This window comes from Corvus hawaiiensis, chromosome 12 (genome assembly GCF_020740725.1).
Source record: "Corvus hawaiiensis isolate bCorHaw1 chromosome 12, bCorHaw1.pri.cur, whole genome shotgun sequence".
NCBI classification, from domain to species: Eukaryota; Metazoa; Chordata; class Aves; order Passeriformes; family Corvidae; genus Corvus; species Corvus hawaiiensis.
This window is the reverse complement of record NC_063224.1, coordinates 2,351,711-2,357,572: the sequence shown is the minus strand read 5'-3', so window position 1 is coordinate 2,357,572 and position 5,862 is coordinate 2,351,711. Positions and strand designations below refer to the sequence as shown.

General features: G+C 51.7%; 1 non-coding gene across 1 annotated transcript; it reads right to left on the bottom strand.

The window, feature by feature from the left end:
* Positions 1-435: 435 nt before the first annotated feature.
* Positions 436-508, bottom strand: TRNAM-CAU. The gene has a single exon. It is a non-coding gene; the product is annotated as a tRNA-Met (tRNA).
* Positions 509-5,862: the final 5,354 nt, after the last annotated feature.

Here is a 5,862-nt window from a genome sequence, read left to right as displayed (position 1 = left end):
GGCCGCCGCCGCTCTGGCCGCCGCTCCGGGGCGCGCCACCGTGCCCGCCGCTAAGCCCCGCCCACCCCAAAGCCCCGCCAATCGGTGCCGCCCATCCCGCCGCTGGGCCGCGCCCACCGCGCGGCTCCGCCAATCAGCGCCGCCTCATCCAGCCGCGCCACGCCCCCGCCGGTAGCGGACGCTGCGCGGACGCTGTTCCCTAACCGATACAACCAGCGTGCGCGCCCCCTAGCGGGCGGGGGGACCGCGCGCATGGCGGGGCCGGTGCCCGGTAACGCGGCGCGCTGCGGGCCGGTGCAGGGCTGGGGAGCGCGTTCGCCCCGCTGCGATCCCGCCTCCTGCTCGAAATCCATGGTAAAAAATGGATATTCCCTTCCCTTGGGAAACGCTGCGTGCGGGAGGGGGAAAACAAAAAAAAAAGGAGGAAACCGTCTTTGCCCCGTGTGAGGATCGAACTCACGACCTTCAGATTATGAGACTGACGCGCTACCTACTGCGCTAACGAGGCTCCTCGAGAAACACCCCTCCGCGCAGTACTCTTGTCCCTGTGCCTGCGCTTCCCCGGCCTCTCGCCAGTGTTCGTGTCGTCACCGCCGTTCCCGAGGCGCTGTCTGAGAAACCTCCTTCCTTACAAAAAGCTCCTTTTCTGCATCTGTTTTGTTCGTTTCGTTGTTTTTTCCCCCATTCGTTCTTCTCTCTGCTTTTCTGCCTGCCAGACCTCACATTTTGTGCAAATGGCTCCTCTTTCCCACGCTGTTCTGCAAGAAAGATCTTGGGTTTTGTCTCTTCTCTTTATTTTGTAAATGGGTCCTATTTTTTTCATGCTGTTCTGCAAAACAGCTGCAGAGTCCTTTGGGGTTCCTAAGCATCCTCATCCTGCTGGCCAGGAATAGACCATGAGAGCTGCACTGACAACACGCTCACGAGGAAATCAAATTGCTTCCACATAATTAACAAAAATTAGAGCCAGCCTCGTTTGCTGTGAAGAGATGCTGTTCAACTGGGATTTCTGCAGTGGAATGAGCTCTCTGCTCTCAGAGAGTGCTCAGCACAAGAGGGTCCCCAGTGATGCAGGCTGAAGCGCTGCCCTGAATCCTAATGGAGGGGCCTCACCCTCAGCGAGGGTCCCACGGCAGCAGTCGCCATGACAATCAAGCAACAAATCCCCAAACTGGCAGAAGCCAGGAAATGAGAGATTTAATTGATGCAGAAAGTCTGCGAGCGTCACCCACAAGAATCGCTGCAGGGAGGCTGCTCTGCAGAGCGGGGAGCTGGCAGAGGATGAAGGAGGAACAGACCTTTGGACATTGTAGAATTGTAGAATGGTTTGGGTTGGAAGGGACCTTAAAATCATCCCATTCTCCCCCTGCCATGGGCAGGGACAGCTTCCACCAGCCCAGGCTGCTCCAAGCCCTGTCCAATCTGGCCTTGGACACTGCCAGGGATCCAGGGGCAGCCACAGCTGCTCTGGGCACCCTGTGCCAGGGCATCCCCACCCTCACAGACAGGAATTCCTTCCCAATATCCCATCCATCCCTGCCCTCTGGCACTGGGAAGCCATTCCCTGTGTCCTGTCCCTCCATGCCTTGTCCCCAGTCCCTCTGCAGCTCTCCTGGAGCCCCTTTAGGCCCTGCAAGGGGCTCTGAGCTCTCCCTGGATCCTTCTCTTCTGCAGGTGAGCACCCCCAGCTCTCCCAGCCTGGCTCCAGAGCAGAGGGGCTCCAGCTTCTGGAGCATTTCCGTGGCTCCTCTGGACTCGCTCCAGCAGCTCCACATCCTTCTTACATTGGGGGCTCCAGGGCTGGACACAGAGCTCCAGTGGGGCTTCATGAGAGCAGAGAAGAGGGGGAGAATCACCCCCCTTGTCCCACTGCTCACACTCCTTTTAAGCCCTACCAGACCAGATGAGATGCTCGAGTTGCCCAAGAATTTTACTGATGGGCAGCTGTTGTTGTCAAGGCCAGGATACCCTGATTCCCAAGGATCTGGGGGGCCGTGCACATGGGATGATCACATCCAGGCTGCCTCGTGGTACAAACAACATTGCTCCAACCCTGGGATGAGCAAACGCTCGGTTTCTCCCAGGCTGAACCGCTGCATTCCGCCCTCTGACTCTGCCCACGTGCAGGATGAGGTATCATTTTTAGTGCTATGCTAATCCTTTGGGGCCTCAGTGATGGACAAATTTAGTGCCCGCAGTTCTGATTACATTACAAGAAGCTGCTCCAAGCATCTAAACCAAAGCACATGGGCAGTGAGTCATGTAAACCAAACACCAGCTCTCTGGAAACACGGCCGGAGCTGTTTTGCACCTGTAGGGAATCACATGGCTTTTCCCACGTTGTTACACTATACTCAACTGGTACTCAAAGGTTCTGACACAGCTTTCGAAGGCCTTGTCATGTCTGTTTGTTTAGGAACTGATGGATTCATGGAGGGGACAGGGAAAAGTACTGATGGCAAGGATATTCGTGTAAATGAAACAAAAGATGTCCTGGGTGACATTGCCTGGAGCAGAACCACGGCAGTCTAGAGCACACACATGCTTTCCCCTCTTTTGCCTTTCTATTTTTATCTGAACTTTATTCTTTTTCCTTTTCCACTGAATGCTCCTGCTGCCTAATCAGCCTACAACCTTCTCTCCTTTCCCTCACCCACCTGACCCCTATAACCTTACCCCACAGTCTTGGCTCCGTGGGTGCTGAGCCACAGCTCTCATCAATCAGGCTTTCCCTTGGCCCACTGACCCCCTTTCCAGTCCAGCCCAGCAGAAGGCAGGACAGCCCATCCCAAATCCATGCCAATTCCCAAGGAGCTCCATTGCCCCGTGCTGATTTCCTCCAGATGAAGAAGGGCAAGGGGAAAAGTCTGCCCAGCAGCACCCACCTGCATCCCACACTGATGTCACCCAGAGCCCAGCAAAGCCTGAGGCAAAGCTCTCAGTGCTCCAAGTGACCATGTTTCCCCTTCCCACGGAGCAGAGTGAGGGAATCCCAGCCTTTCATCACATCAGAGAGGAGAAACACTCACTGTCTCCAATTTCCAGCGCTGTTCTTGTGGAGTAACACACAATAATTTTGGAGCCTGGGCACATCCCAGGTCCTTGGGGCCCAGAAGGTGGAGAGCTGGTGCACAACAGGGTGGTTATAACTGAACTTCACCGTCAACTTCAGTATCCACCACCCCATCATCAAAGTATAAAACTGCTGCTTTCTCCCCTATCTTACCAAATCCATTATCTGAACCAACCAGCTTTGTTTGTCACAGTAGGGAAAACAGGAAAAGTGAGTTATCATCATCTCCCAGCCTCTGTGGCACTGTCTGAGCACCCTCCTTGCAAAACATTCCCAGAGTAATGGCCCAGAGCTTTCCAGTGCTGCTGTCTCAGGCAGGCAGCTTGCAGCCATTACCACAGGGCTCTTGAAAAAGGATGCAGCGAAGGGGGAAATGTTATTGTTTCATTTCCTCTCAGCAATTAAGGAGCTGATGCAGGTCTCGCTGTAGTCAATTAGTCTTCACGCTCACTAAAGGGCTTTGGATGGGTCCCAAAGTTAGTGTCCTCATTTTCTGTAATCCTGGATGTGTTTACCCCTTCCCAGGCTCTGCGTGGGGATGAGCCAGCTGATGGCACATCCAGCCAATTAGAACCACAACAGCGAGGAGAGAATGATTTTTTTTCCATTTGGCAAGAGGGACAGAAGAGTGTGGCAAGGCAGGCCAAGACAGATGAACAAACCCCCTCTGCAAGCTCTGTTTGCCACAGAGAGTATTTGCAGCATGTTTTTTTGGCATGGGCCTGCACTGACATTTCTGCTTTGTAATAAAAAACAAAGACTCCTCCTGCCTCCTAAAAAACTGCCTCTATCCTTGGAGGCAGGACACATCAAAGGGAGAATATTCCAATAGAAAGGCCGAAGAGTTTTGCTTTGGTTTTTGTAATGTGTATATTTTAAGCTGGAAAACAGCTCTTCTTGTCCTGAGTCTATGATTTCCCACTTCCTTGCTCTCTCTGTGGACATCGATCTCACCAGACTTTGCAGGATAAACACCCTTGGACAGGCTGGGTTCTTCAGGGAAAATCCAGAGCACTGCAGAAAAGCTGCTGATGGCTCAGGAAGTGGTTACATCCTTCTGCTTTAGAGCACAGCTCGGTGCCCTCTCTTTAACTGGCTCCCACTGCCAGAGGGCAGGGTTAGATGGCATATTGGGAAGGAATTCTTCCCTGGGAGGGTGGTGAGGCCCTGGCACAGGGTGCCCAGAGCAGCTGTGACTGCTCCTGGATCCCTGGAAGTGCCCCCTGGACGGGGCTTGGAGCAACCTGGGATAGTGTGAGGTGTCCCTGCCCATGGCAGGGGGTGGGACGAGATGAGCTTTAAGATCCCTTCCAACCCCAAACATTCCATGATTCTATGATTTCTGGAAGAGGGCACGATCTTTCTTCAGCGTGCTGCCCTTGCATCTCAGCATCAGTGAGGAGGGTGTTTACTGAACCACAGGCGACGTAGTACTCGGTTAATATTTGAACATTGGGGCACTGCTGCAATCCTAGAGTATCAAAAATCAGGGGAAGACCTTGTTACACGCTGTGTTATTCCACGATGTCCCCGCTCTGCCTCCCGTGCTCACGCTGGCCTTGCTGCTTGCCAAGACGTTATGGATTTTCCGAGTGAAAAGCAGTACACAAACACAACTCACTGTTGCTTACACCAACTGATTTACTGTGTTCCCTCGTGAAAGCATCATCTCCCACTTAAAACTTGATCCTGGAGCCAAGAGCCGTTCGCTGGAACAGCAGGAACAGCAGGAACTGATGTCGGTACCCGGCAATGATGTCTTGGGCAATCCTTCGTGCAGAGGGAGTGCAGGGAGTTTTTAGCCAAACATTCTATGAACATGATGTTTTTGTGATGACATTGCACACATCTGTGTGTTAGCTTGGATTTGCCATCCAAAAAAGCATGTCTAATAGTCTAGAACGTGATATTCCAACAGACAGTGTTGTGTTCCCACTGAGGGACGGGCTCAGCTGTTGTTAGACCTCAGAGAAAACCCACCCAGGCTAAATGTTCTGCGAGTGGTCTCTTTAGCTTCACTTTTCTCAAATTACACTTTTCTACCCCCAAAACAGGTATTTTGCCATTCTCACTACTTCTTCCTAAAGTTCTCCTGACTCAAATGGTGAAATTTGAAGTGTGGGAATTTGTTCTTAAGGGTAGCTACCATCTTGAGGCAAATTTAAGAGGAAAACTTCCCAGAAGAGTTATTTTAAGGCATTGCAAACAATTCTCTATTATTTGATTCTGCCTGAAAATGTCCAATAGCAGCTGGGTAATGGCTGCACGCTTATAAAAAAACCAAACCCACATTAATCTTGAGCTGAGCTGGATCAATAAGAACAATTTGTGAGAAAAGAACTGAGGGGAGGTATTTTAATTCAGGTTGAAATGCGAGTCGTTATCAGCACAGTGTCCTTCCTTTTATTTTATGGGGCTTTTCTCTCCGTGTTCCTGGTGAATTTAATACTGCTGACAGCTGCTGAGCTCCCAGCCCCACACACTGAGCACTGTCTTCCAGGAAGGGTGCAGCACTGCAGAGGAACAGCTTCGCCTGTTCCCTGGGAAAAAAAGCCTTTTCAGTCCCGTTGTACCAGAAAAATGAGGGGATGATTTATAATTCTGAATGTGAAATACACTCACTTCATTGTGAGGCAGCTCATGTGGGGAAAAAAATAGGAAAAGTGGGAGTTTTTCCCAAGGGAATTGCTGTGAATGTCAGCCACGGTTTGGAGTCACTGGCTTTTTTTCATACTGGCTTTTTAACAAAAAAACACCAACCCAACCTTGTGGAAGATAGAACAGTTGGG